Genomic DNA, 13,359 nt, shown 5'->3' on the forward strand with positions numbered 1-13,359 from the left:
TGGTATATGGTTGCATCTGGGTAGCTTTTAGCATAACCTTCTCACCTTTTGTGATGAAATGTATGCTTTTCTTTTCCTTCATTTACACTATAAATGCATCTTATATGTCTACAAAAAGAGGACTTGTTTATTTTTGTAGATATCTCTAGACATATTTAAATCTTTCTGTATGTTGCAAGTCATCACAGTGTGCTTCATCGAGAAACTTTTGAACCCTTTAATTAAATTGCTTGAATGGCATACAACAAGATTGCAAAGGTTGAAGACAACCTTGTATGCTGATGGGTGTGCCATGGTATGATGATGGTTACCTGAACATAACATAAGAATAAAGGAGACTGCAAGAGACCATAAGGCCTACACTAGGCAGCTCCATATCCATCACCTCCTGTCATCCCCATCCATAAAGTTGTCTAATCGATTTTTAAAACCACTGATAGTTTCAGCGCTTACTACATGGTTACTAAGTTTATTCTATTCATCGACCACCCTATTAGTAAACCAATTCTTGCCTATTTCCTTCTTAAATCTAAATTTGTCTAGTTTATACCCATTACCGCGAGCCCTGCCCTGTTGTTTTATTATGATGACCTTGTTTGCATCACCCTTGTTATAGCCTGTAGGGGGTGGTCTTGCTAAACTGACAACAGAGAGAATAACCTACCTGCTTCCCATCTTTTGAACCCATCAACTTAAATCCTGAATTCTCATTTTTGACTAGTGTCCTCAGAAATGTTTGAGATATTTGCTCTTGTCTGTGTGTGTGTGTGTGTGTGTATTATTGTTTCCAATGTGTAACAACACAGTCTACAAACAGATTCCAGTCTTCAGCCACATGATTGTGTTCTAGTTCCTGCATGAGGCCAATGGTGTCAAAGAAGAATCCAGCATTATTTTCTTGTTTGACAAAAATCTTTATGGCAAGAATGAAAAGGGAATTTTTGTGCCCTTCCATAGAAGATTCCGTTGCTTTAGTCTGGACCCCAAAACTTCGTCTTCCTTTGATATTGCTGAGTTTCTCACTGAATCATTCAAATCTTTTTATTTAGGAAGTGCGGCTCTTTTTCACTTGATTCAGCCACATACATCATCCAGTGGCGGATCCAGGGGAGGGATTGAGGGAACTGAAGTGCCCCCCCATCCCCCAATTTGTTCTTTCATTACCTCAATGCAGACGTAGAGAAACCTGCTTTGTGTACACCGGTACATGACAGAAAGCAGTAATGTAGTGGCAATTTTTTTCCCCGCCATTAAAAAAACATTTCAGTGAGAATAATTGGAAGGATATTCAACACATGATTGAGGGTAAATCTTTAAAAATGTATAATTACATATTACTTTTGCCCAATATTTTGAAAAAACTAAATCAGGTAAGAGCATACTTCAATTTTTATTCAAAATTATGGTATTAGTGCAACAGAGTATATCTTTAAATGCATCATCTGTATTCACAAAATTCAGGTTAGCCTCCCCCCCCCCAAAAAAAAAATCATAAGATAAAAATAAACATTTATCCTGGATCCGTCACTGCTATCATCCCTAGGGCAAATAGAAGGGACATCATCAGATACTGCCTGGTTTTCAAATGAATTAGACTGAAGAAAATGGGACAGGAAACTTGGAACAATACAGAACTAGTTTTAAGGTTGAGATACAATCTGTATGTGTGTGTATATATATATATATATATATATATATATATATATATTTTTTTTTTCTCCTGTTTTCCTCTGAGAAATCAGTTGTTGGTTATATGAAAATAACATTAAGAAATATGAGTACCGTAGTTGCCTCTTACAGTCTTACTAGACCACTGGTACAGCAAAAGAACTTTTTGTTTAGCTACTGGACATAACTCAAAATGTTGGACAGTTTTTACTCTGGTAGAAAAATCTTTGCTCACCAGTTATTGACAACCAATAGGCCTAGATCCTTGTCTTTTGTAATAGTTTCACTATTTATTTCTATTCATTTACTTGTTTATCTCATTTTACTTTATATAATTCTTTTCATTTGGCACCAGTCATATATTTTGTTTAGATATTTTGGTAATAGTATAGATATTTTTTGATTGGGAGGAAGACTTTGGAAATCTCCTGTGATCAGAATGAAGTGTTCCAACATTAAGAAAATTATGAATACAGGAACTACTAACGTTATGGTACATTTCCACTGTTGATTTTGCAATTGAACAAGCCATGCTAGAAGTCCTCGATATACTCCAGTTTTGGATATAAGCCAGTAATGTAGGAAGACATAGTTAAGGTTTATTCAACAAAATAAAAATGCAATTGAATTTATACATACTTCAGAAATATACTTGGCAGATAGTTAAGTACTTTGAGTGTGTAGTTCACACAGCATGCAGGCTGTATACCACAAATGATTGTATCATTAGAACCACAAGAATTACTATTAGATCAAGATATAGGGGATTGTGAGAATATAACCGATTATAAGGTGTATGACCAGTATCTTCCATACAACACATTTGTATGGCCATACTGTGTATATACACTTTAATCCATTGTGAATACCCAGCCAAAAAAAACACACACACACACACACAGAAGGGAGGGGCAGGGCTTCAGGAGAGAGAGAGAGAGCCACTGGACCTACAAGAACACACACAGAGGCACTCCTGAGCATGCATGTAACATGGCGGACATGCACGTGTGCCCTGGTTCACATGTCGATTTTTTTCCTTTCTTTTTTGAACCTCCGACAAGAAAGTATCCGTAAATGTAAAAATTTTCATCGGGAAACAAAGTGGCGGGGTTCAATGGACAAATAAAAATCGTCGCGCGCCAAAAAAAAAAAAAAAAAAAGAATTACGAAGAGCGCCATTGAACGCCAGCGGGCTTTCAAAGCAGCGCCAAATTAGAATCGCCTAAGCTCTCTTTTTTCTGCTGAAAAAAATCGCCTTTTATCGCCAGATTAGAAGGTGATTCTTTTCCACTTGGGTTCTTCATTCCCGTTATCTGAATAAAATCGTTTATTGTTAGCTAGAATAGAAGCCTTAGAGAATGGTGCAATGCTGCTGACTGAATTAAGATGTCGTCTCTACAGTGATCCTACCCTCCTCCCCAGGAGGGTAAAAACTACCAGCATCTACCATAATTAAACCATTAAACGATTTATTATTATTATGTGTGTGTATATATATATATATATATATATATATATATATATATATATATTTATATATATATATATATATATATATATATATATATATATATATATATATTCAACAAGAACCCACTGTGTTGGATAAGAAGAAAATTAATGAAGTAGATGATATCCATATATTTCGATCACGGACTGTGATCCTCTTCGGACATTTCTTCTTATCCAACACAGTGGGTTCTTGTTGAATTTTACGAATGTTACTTTACTTTGTATATATATATATATATATATATATATATATATATATATATATGTGTGTGTGTGTGTGTGTGTGTGCGTGTGTGTAAGATGCTGTAATGACTGCCATTTATTTTATATTTATTCGTTTGTTATTATTTGTTTGTTTATTATTTGCTTGATTTTCATTTATTATTAGTTATGTCAATTTATTATTGTTTACTTTTTACCTGTTTATTATTTAACTATAGCTATGCATTTATTTTATTTATATTATAATTTTTATTTGTTTTTCTTTTATTTATCATTGTATTTTTTCCGCATCCGACCTAGTTAAGCTCCATCTTTGTAATCCTTTGTAATATATATATATATATGTATATATATATATATATAATATATATATATATATATATAATATAATTTTTTTTCCAAGGCAATGCCCTCCTTAGGAGATTGAAATACTCGTTATTTATCCAGAATACAGTCTTTATATTGTTACTGAACCCAATTAGTTTGAGGGAAATAACCAGTTCAACACAGAAACTCCGCCCCACCTCATCTTACGGGCCAAATCAAATCTGTTTGCTTTGCTTGATTGATGATTGAGTGATCAATTTGGCCTCACCCCCCCCCCCTTATCAGGAGGCTAGGGCAGTGCCCCTTACAGAGGTCTTTGTGGCGTGGAATTTAATGCACCATGCCCTTGGCTGAACTTCACCGGTGGCATGGTTCGAACCGCTATCCCCTCGACCTTAACTCAGCTTTAGCCAGAGAGACGCATGGTCGTCGGTAATCTTGTAACCCTTTATTTAGCTGTAACCTGAAGGAAAGCTATGACAGGTGATTGTGCTGGGGGTAATGGATTACTGGTAATTGATGGGATCGGGGTGGGGGTGGGGGACGCGGTAACAAAACGTTAGGTATTTGCGCAGTTGTACTTGGATGGATGTATTTGTTTACATCAACCTTCTGATGATTGTGGCTTCAGATCTTTCTCGGAATAGTCACTTGATGATTCTCCGTTTTATCCTCCTTTCTATGTTTTCTCTTGGGCAAATACATGTTCTTTTTTAATCTAATTTGTTTGTGTGTGTGAGGGAGGGAGGGAGAGAATATTTGCCTGTGCGTTTCAGTGTGCACGTGCGCATACATCTTATTTTTGTGTGCACATGTTTGTGGATGTGTGCGTGTACTTGTCGATACTCATTCCAGTGTGTGAGAGAGAAGATAAGAGAGGGAGAGAGATAGAAGATAAGAGGGAGAGAGTTAGAAGATAAGAGAGAGAGAGAGAGAAAGAAGAGAGAGGTATCATCTGACTGTGTAATCTCAGACTGTTGCCCCGACTCGTGTGAGGAGTGAGAATGGACGAAAAAAAAAATCAAAAGCCAACAAGGGTGTCTGTCTGTCTGTCTGTGTCAGGTGAGACATGAGAATGCACAACTTAATGACGTAGCATCGTAACAGATTAACACTTGTGTTCGTACAAATGTGTGTACAATACTCGTTTTGGTTTTTGATAGTACAACACATAGAAATGAATCCTTAACGGCGGTTTTGTATGTATTAACTCGATAATTGTTTGTTTATCCGTTCACTTGTTATTGGTTGTTTTTTATATATTTAATTGTTCATTCATTTGTATAATTGTGATATTGTGGAGTCAGGCGAATAATATCGCCTGACGGTAACCACATTGTGCATGAACGCACATTCACACACGTATACATGATTGGTTCCTATGTATGTGCGATCGTGCACATTCGTACACACACACACACGCACATAGAATACACACACACACACGCACATAGAATACACACACACACGCACATAGAATACACACACACACGCACATAGAATACACACACACACACACACGCACATAGAATACACACACACACATCCATACACGCACATACACAGAATGCACTCACACACACACACACACACACACACACACGCACACACATCCTGCTTGAAAGATGTTAGGAAGCATATTTTCCACGCAGATACATCAATTTGCGGAACAAAGCAGAAGAAACGAATCAGACGGGCAACGCAAATTAATTTAGGGTAAAGTTTGATAAACGTAGATAAGAGGCGGGAATCCCTTGCAAACAAATACACACACACGCACGCGCGCGCGCACACATGGTAGCAAATTAAGAAAGACCACACATCTGAAGGATGTGAAGAAATGCAATTATCATATAAATACATAAATACGTGGAATAGCCTAGGAAGTATAGCTATTAATACACGAGTTCAAATCTAGATATGATATTGGAAATCAAGGATGTAGATAAAAGTTGAACCGTATATGATTTTGAGTCTATGAATAATTAGGGAATAGGAGACGGGACCCGGCGAGCGTTGCCCATTCTCCTGTATACTACAATCGGATAAATGCAATTGGGGGAATACAGACAAACGCATAAGTAGAAGGTCCTCGAACCTCGCACTTCGGCTTGTCCGCCTCTGGGCTGAAAATTCCCTTCGGGCCCCCCTTCCCCCCCGTAAAGAAAAATAGTTGAAATAAAACTCGTTTTCATAGGAAATTGCGTCATGTTTCACTCCTTTGTCGTGGAACAGAGTTTATGTAAATCTGAGTAAAATAGATAATAATCCGTTTTGTTCGTCATTCTTTTATAAAGGTTATACAGGTTATATATATATATTATCGCGCTTGTAATCAGACATATGGCTGGGTGCAGGCAAGCCTTGGATCCGACATGATGTCATCAGTGCGTCATAGTTTGCAGCTGACAGGTCCTTTTGGATCATGCAGCGTTTATCTCAGCGATATTGATGACATCATTATCTCGGCAGTGACGTCAGGGATGATGTCAGGTGAACAGCATACATATAGGGTATATATGTATATATATATATATATATATATATATATATATATATGTGTGTGTGTGTGTGTGTGTGTGTGCGTATACAGTACATATATACTGGGTTTCAGGTTAATATCCGCCCCCTCCCTTTTCTCCCCACTCTCCCCCTCTCCTTTCTCTCTCTCCCTCACCCCTCTCTCGCCTCATCTCTCTCCCCCCCCTCTATGTATCCTTGTTCACCCCTGCAGATAAAATCTGTTGGCGTTGGCTGGAATGAAATGTGTAAAGTGTGCCGCTGTGGGTTGTGTCGGATGTGGGTTCGGGTGGTGCGTCAGGAGGGAGGGTGGGAGGGGGGCTGGCTGCGGGCGTGGTCAGCCTCTACCTGGTTCCTCTCTTCTGTCGGCGATGATGTCATTCTCAAGATGCCGCTGAGGGGCCAGCAGGAGGAGGAAGTGGGAAGGGAGGAGGAGGAGGAGGGAGAGAAAAAAGAGGAGACGGGAAGGCGGAAGAGAGAGAAAGGGAAAATGAAGAGGAACTGGGAATCTTAGGCGATAGTGGTGGTTGAGGAGGAGGAGGAGTTGATGTGGCGATTGAGGGACAGGTGGCTGAGACGGGGCGGGAGGGGTCTTCGGCATTTCCAGCCAGTTGATAAGATGTTGTGCTGATATCACTGATTGTAGGGACGCCGTCCGATCAATAAGGTGCAGGAAGAGGAGGAGGAGAAGCCAGATTCCTGTGTGCTCAGGGAAAGGGGGGTGGGGGGGAGACCAGGTGTCAGGGTAATCAACGGGGAGGGCTCTCTCTCTCTCTCTCTCTCTCTCTCGTATCATCCTGCTGGTTTTGCTCACCCTTTGTTTCTCTTTGTATGGAGAAGGGGGGGGGGGCTAGCTGAAGGACGTATACCTCAAACCGATATATAATTTGACCCTGGGTGACGTACTCCCGCCCTCATGGTTCTCAGTATGACGTCACCATGCCCCCATGGCTGTTGAAATAGTTCGTGGTTGACTCGCTAGCATGCGGGGTACCTGCTTTGCTCAACGGAATCGTGTGGAGACTTGCCAGAATAAAGTATGTTAAGTTCGACGTAACTTTAGAGGGGGAGAGAGGGTGGGGGTGTTCTCGTTCATACGTTTTCTTAATTTATTTATTTTTCATTCAATTGTTGGTGGCATTTGAGTTCGGATTTTCGATTTTTCATTGACTGCAAAATTTTTTTTTTTATATTATAATTTTTTTAGTGTGTGCATTTCATCCAGGTTGTTTGCACCGGCGACTTGATGGTTTTGTTGTTTCATTAAATATTCGCCAAATTAAAATGAGGACAGCCTGGCCCTCCTGCAGGGGTATCTTCAACAAAGAGGTGTAGTTAGATTTTATTTAATTAATATTTATCAAATTTATTTATTTTTTACTGTGAAGGACCCAGGGGCGAATTCCTCCTCCTCCTCCTCGGCCTACTTCTCCTCTTCCTCTTCTTCATTTTCTTCTTCGTCTTCTTGGTCTTCTTCATTTGCGTTGACTGTCGTCAGACCGTTCTTCATCTCAGCCGATCGGGCTGACCTACTTTCATGGAAAATACCCCCTCTTTGTTTTTGTCTTCTTCAGAAACCTCACTGACCTTGGTCAAGGCAATTTGCCCAAGGCCCAGGTGTTTTATACTTGTATCATATATATATATATATATATATATATATATATATATATATATATGTGAAAAGGTGGTAGAGAAATACGGGTTAGAGCGAGAACACTGTATTACTGACGTTTCGACTACAAGTCTTCTTCAGAAGACTTGTAGTCGAAACGTCAGTAATACAGTGTTCTCGCTCTAACCCGTATTTCTCTACCACCTTTTCACTCATCTGTCCAACCTTCACAACAACATATATATATATGTATATATGTGTATATATATAATGTATGTATATATATATATATATATATATATGTATATATGTGTATATATATATATATGTATATATGTGTATATATATATATATGTATATATGTATATATATGTATATATATATATATATGTGTGTGTATATATATGTATATATATATATGTGTGTGTGTGTATATATGTATATATGTATATATGTGTGTATGTATATATGTGTATATATATATATGTATATATGTATATATATATGTATATATATGTGTGTATGTATATATGTGTATATATATGTGTATATATAATATATATATATATATATATATATATATATATATATATATACACACACACACACATACAGAGAGTAACGTTGGTTGATGACCTTTCCACTGGAATAATTTTGCCGACGACCCTTCCACCGCAAGGCTCTCCTCCTACCTAGCACGTGACCCAGGCGTCACGTGTTCCACTAACCTCTGGCTGGAAGGCAGGCAGGAAGGCACTGTTGCCCCTCCGGTGGCAGTCGTCGCCCTTTATCTCTTGCCCTTTGCCCCCTCCCCCCCACCCCCGCCGCCCAGGATCTTTCGCCCTCTGGTGACGGAGCTTATCTCCCGTCACCGTCTACCTCTTACCTCCCCCCCTCTCCCTCTTACCTCCCCCCTCTCCCCCCTTACCTCCCCCCTCTCCCCCCTACCCTCTCCCTCTCCCCCTTACTTCCTCCCTCTCCCCCTTACCTCCCCCCTCTCCCCCTTACCTCCCCCCTCTCCCCCTTACCTCCCCCCTCTCCCCCTTACCTCCCCCCTCTCCCCCTTACCTCCCCCCTCTCCCCCTTACCTCCCCCCTCTCCCCCTTACCTCCTTTCCTGTCCTTGCTCCTTGCCCCCTCTTTCTCCTCCTTGCCCCTCCCCCTTCTCCTTCCGTCTTTCTTGTCCACGTCTCTTGTCTCTCCCCTTCCTCTCCCCTTCATCTTCCTCTCTTGTTACCCTTCCCCCTACCTCCCACTTCCTTTACATGCCCCCCCCCGGCTCTTATTTCACACTCTTAACCCCTTTCCTCCCCTCCCCTCCCCTCCCTTCCCACTCCTCTCCTTTCCCACTCCTTCGGCGTACTTGAAAGTTTTTGTTCAGGCAAGAAATAGTTTGTCTTTAGCCAGAAGAAATGTCAAGTCACTCACTTTGTGAATGTGTGGTCCTTCTTCCCCCTGTAGGCTTGTCGAGGCCAGGGAGAAGGGTGAGTGTGGCTGTGCGTCGATCCTGCGAATCGACGACGACGACGACGCTTTCGACACGAGACGGGGTCGAAGTCGAATGCGCTCTTGTGGGTGTTCGAGTCCCGTAAATGGTCATTGACGTTTGTCAGAAAAGAAAATTTAGAAATGAACGTATTTGTGTTTGTATGCACGCTCGCGCGCGCACACGCACACTATATAAAGTATGCACACACGCACATACATCCCCCTTTATGCACATCCAGGGCGAGTTGGTGTGTGTATGTGTGTGTGTGTTTCACCATGGTCTTGGATTACGTGTTGGACTCGTGATCGACAGCTATTTCCATCCCGGAAGAAAGCTCATACAGTATATAACCTATCTATGGGTAATGCTGTGACCTTACACGCGCGCGCACACACACACACACACACACCAAACTCCCCCACCCACGAGAATTGGAGTAACGACCAGCAGCGCAGCGATACTGAAATTACTTCGGACCCGGACCGCCGTAGTGGCAGCCAGGAATTCTACCACTGCACCACGAGTCATGTGTGTGTATTTGTGTGTGTGTGTGTGTGTGCAACTCAGCTCCCTTCAGCCCGAGACCTTTGTCGCTTCAAAGACATTCCTGTAAATACTGTATTGATTCGCTTCTCTCATTCAGCTGAAACCTGAAGGGCTGAAGAGGCGGTGGAGGGAGCGGAGGGGAGGGGGAGGGGGTCTTGTCCTGCTTAGGAAATGTGTATTATTTAAGCCTGGTATCTCCTTGTCTCAGCCTCTCGTAGGAAAGACCTACTATGGGAATAAAATCGTCAGGTGTTTGGTAGAAGAAAGGTATTTATCGCCGTAGGTCACTATAATTTTGCAATATATATATATATACATGTAAAGCCGTCGCTGATTGCGATGGAGGTCGAGGTAGTGGCGGTTCGAACCCTGTCACCGGCGAGTTGAAGCAAGGGCATGGTTCATTAAATTCCACGCTGCAAATTTCTCTGTAAGGGGCACAGCCCTAGCCTCCTGATAGTGGGGAATTTCGCTACGTTAAGCCAAATCAATCATTATATATATATATATATGTATGTATGTATATATATATATAGGTCAGTTCATTTTATCGTGAGAGAGTGAAAGAGATAATTATTTCAAAGTACCACCCCACTGTATTGAGAGGGTCGCAGAAGAGGCCGAGTATCGGGTACGTTTGTTTGATTATTTATTCCTATCTGATCTCAGTGTGGACCCAAATGTCAGTCTCTCTCTCTCTCTCTCTCTCTCTTTCTTTCTTTCTTTCTCTTTCTTCTCTCCCTCTCCTCTCTCTTTCTCTCCTCCTCCCTTCGTCTCCCTCTCCCTCCGTCTGAAACCTTGTGCTCTATTATGACCAGGTTATAATGAAAGTTGTGGGAACCACGCCGGGAGGCACTTGGCTGCAACTAGATCCCTCACCTGTGCCCTGTGTGTACGGTCACCTAGGGCAAGTGGGGTGGTCACTGGGAACAGAAGGGAGCGACTCGAACTTGGGCCTTCGTGGTCACGAGTCGATTTTGAAGCTCAGTGCTTGTTTGTGTGTGTGTGTGCGTGTGTGTATGTATGTGTTTACCTAAGTGTACAGAAAAATAGCTACGATTGCAGTTTGTCTTCATCGGTCAAACTGTGTGTGTGTGTGTGCGTGCGTGCATGAGTGCGCGCGCGTGCCCATGTCTGCAATATAACCCCGGAACCAGAAGAGAGAGAGAGAGAGGCAGACCCCGGAATGCAGCCATCCGGACGATGGATCCGGGATATAATCACGTCACGGCACATTGACCGAATTGCGTCACGGGCGGGAGTGCCTTCCTTGGCACTGGGGCCAACACCTTGTCAACTCGTTTGCGATGCGAATGCCACGAGTGCCACCGTGTCCGCGTCATTAGCATCGAACCCCCCGCCCCCTCGCCCCACTGGGCCGACCGTGTAGGTTTCGTTCACAATGACCCCTGCGCTGCGGACACGGACGGACCGGGGGTGTGGTGTTGATCTTGGAGTTGATTTGGTATCAAGGTTACGTTTAAAACGGCTGCTCGGTGACTGCGGTGGCCTCAGGATAGAAGCGCTGGTGAAGGTACAGCTGTGACATTCCCTCGTCTAACGGTAGCCAGAATTGAATTAGTAAGGTGCGTCGGAGTGGTTGGTGGAAACACGTGGCAGGCACTGGAGAGAGGAAGACTTGTACCGGTTAAAAAAAAAAATAGGTGGAGTCAATTTTATTTATTTTATTTTGTCTTAATATTTTTCTGTGGCGTTTTATTACGTTTTTAATTTATCTTGTTTAAATTTTGTTTTATTTTGTTAATTTTTACGCTCTGAAATGTGTAGATAATAGAACGAGGTTCGGTGTGGCGGGGTGGGGTGGGGTGGGGATGGGGAGGGCGGTGTTGTGGGGGGCTCGTGTCCCCTTTGAGTGTCAATTTTCCGAGAGTTTATGAAACGGCGCCGCTTCCACGGAAATTTCCTCTTCGGGGAAGGACGCCGCGGTTTGTGGAGGGACATCGCTTACCTGGAGGACGGGGAGGTGGAGTGGAGTGGGGGGCAGCGCGCCCCTCCCTTGCCGAGAAATGCCCCGACTCCCCGACCCCCGATACATTTGCTGCCAAAGTTACCTGTGTGTGTGTTTATTTCATGTATTTATTTGTTATTTGGTTGGTCATTTGTTTGGTTTTACTTGTTTACTTAGGTAATGTTAGTCCTGTTTTTTTTTTGTTTTTGTTTTTTTGTATCGTCGTCTTCGTCATTTTTGTTTTCGTGTTTGTGTGTGTGTGCCTTAGGCCGGCCACACACGTGCAGTTTAAATTGACAGTTACAACTGTTCAGTTATAACTGTCAGTTGAAACTGCACGTGTGTGGGTATCTCAGTGATACTGAGATACCCACACACGTGCAGTTTCAACTGACAGTTATAACTGAACAGTTGTAACTGTCAGCTTAAACTGCACGTGTGTGGCCGACCTTAGACTGAGATCACGATCAGGACTTAACAATTTTGAGTGGATTTCTCTCTCACTCTCCCCTCACTCTCCCCTCACTCTCCTCTCACTCTCTCCCCCCTCTCTCTTTCCCCCCTCTCTCTCCCCTCTCTCTCTCCCCTCTTCCCCCCTCTCTCTCCCCCCTCTCTCTTTCCCCCCTCTCTCTCTCCCCCCTCTCTCTCTCTCTCCCCTCTCTCTCTCTCCCCTCCCTCTCTCTCTCTCTCTCTCCCCTCCCTCTCTCTCTCTCTCTCCCCTCCCTCTCTCTCTCTCTCAGTCTAACGAAATGACTCTCTGGCTGCCACGAAGTATTACAGGAGAAGAGAGACTTGCGCGATTGGCGAAGCAGATCAGTCTGTTGGAGGAAGACTGAGTGAGTGGCCTTTCTTCACTAACCCTCTGGCAGGTTGAGGTCTCTTGCCAGTTGATTAGAATCGCCTGGAGCAGGTTCGAACACTGAACCCTTGCGGCAGGACTTGTAGGGATGTTATGGCTGTCGCCAGACGATTTTATCCAGCTGAGGAGCCACCTTATCGTGTAGGCGAGGCGCTCTGGAGGCGGTCGAAGACGCTGGAAGCAGCTGTGGAAAGAACTCGAGCTTGGTTGTTTGTTTTTTCTTATTTTTTTTTTATTTGTTGACGTTGCTTTTTTCTGTATTTGTTTGTTTATTTGCGGTGCTAGTTTTGTTTCGTTTGATTCTGTTTCATTTTGTTTTAGTTGTTGTTCAGGTAGAACCATCCTGTAATGTGCATTTTGCGTCCAGAGGTTGTGGTCCCAGACGACACCCCACCCAACCCACCCACCCACCCCGGGGGGGGGGGGGCACCGGGGTTGAGGTCGGCTGTCGGTTATGGCGCTCCGGGTTCCCGGAACTGTGCCGGACCTGCCGCCGCGTTGCCGGAATTCGTAGAGAGACTCCCGGAAGGGAACTTGGTCGCGTCCGTGTCATGGGTTCTCTCTAACCTCCCTCCCTCCTCCCTCCCGCGCTCGCGTGAATTACATACACGTGCTCTCTTTTGCTCTTTTTCT

Source organism: Oratosquilla oratoria, chromosome 29 (genome assembly GCF_046742065.1).
Source record: "Oratosquilla oratoria isolate Oo_2021 chromosome 29, ASM4674206v1, whole genome shotgun sequence".
In the NCBI taxonomy this organism is placed as follows: domain Eukaryota; kingdom Metazoa; phylum Arthropoda; class Malacostraca; order Stomatopoda; family Squillidae; genus Oratosquilla; species Oratosquilla oratoria.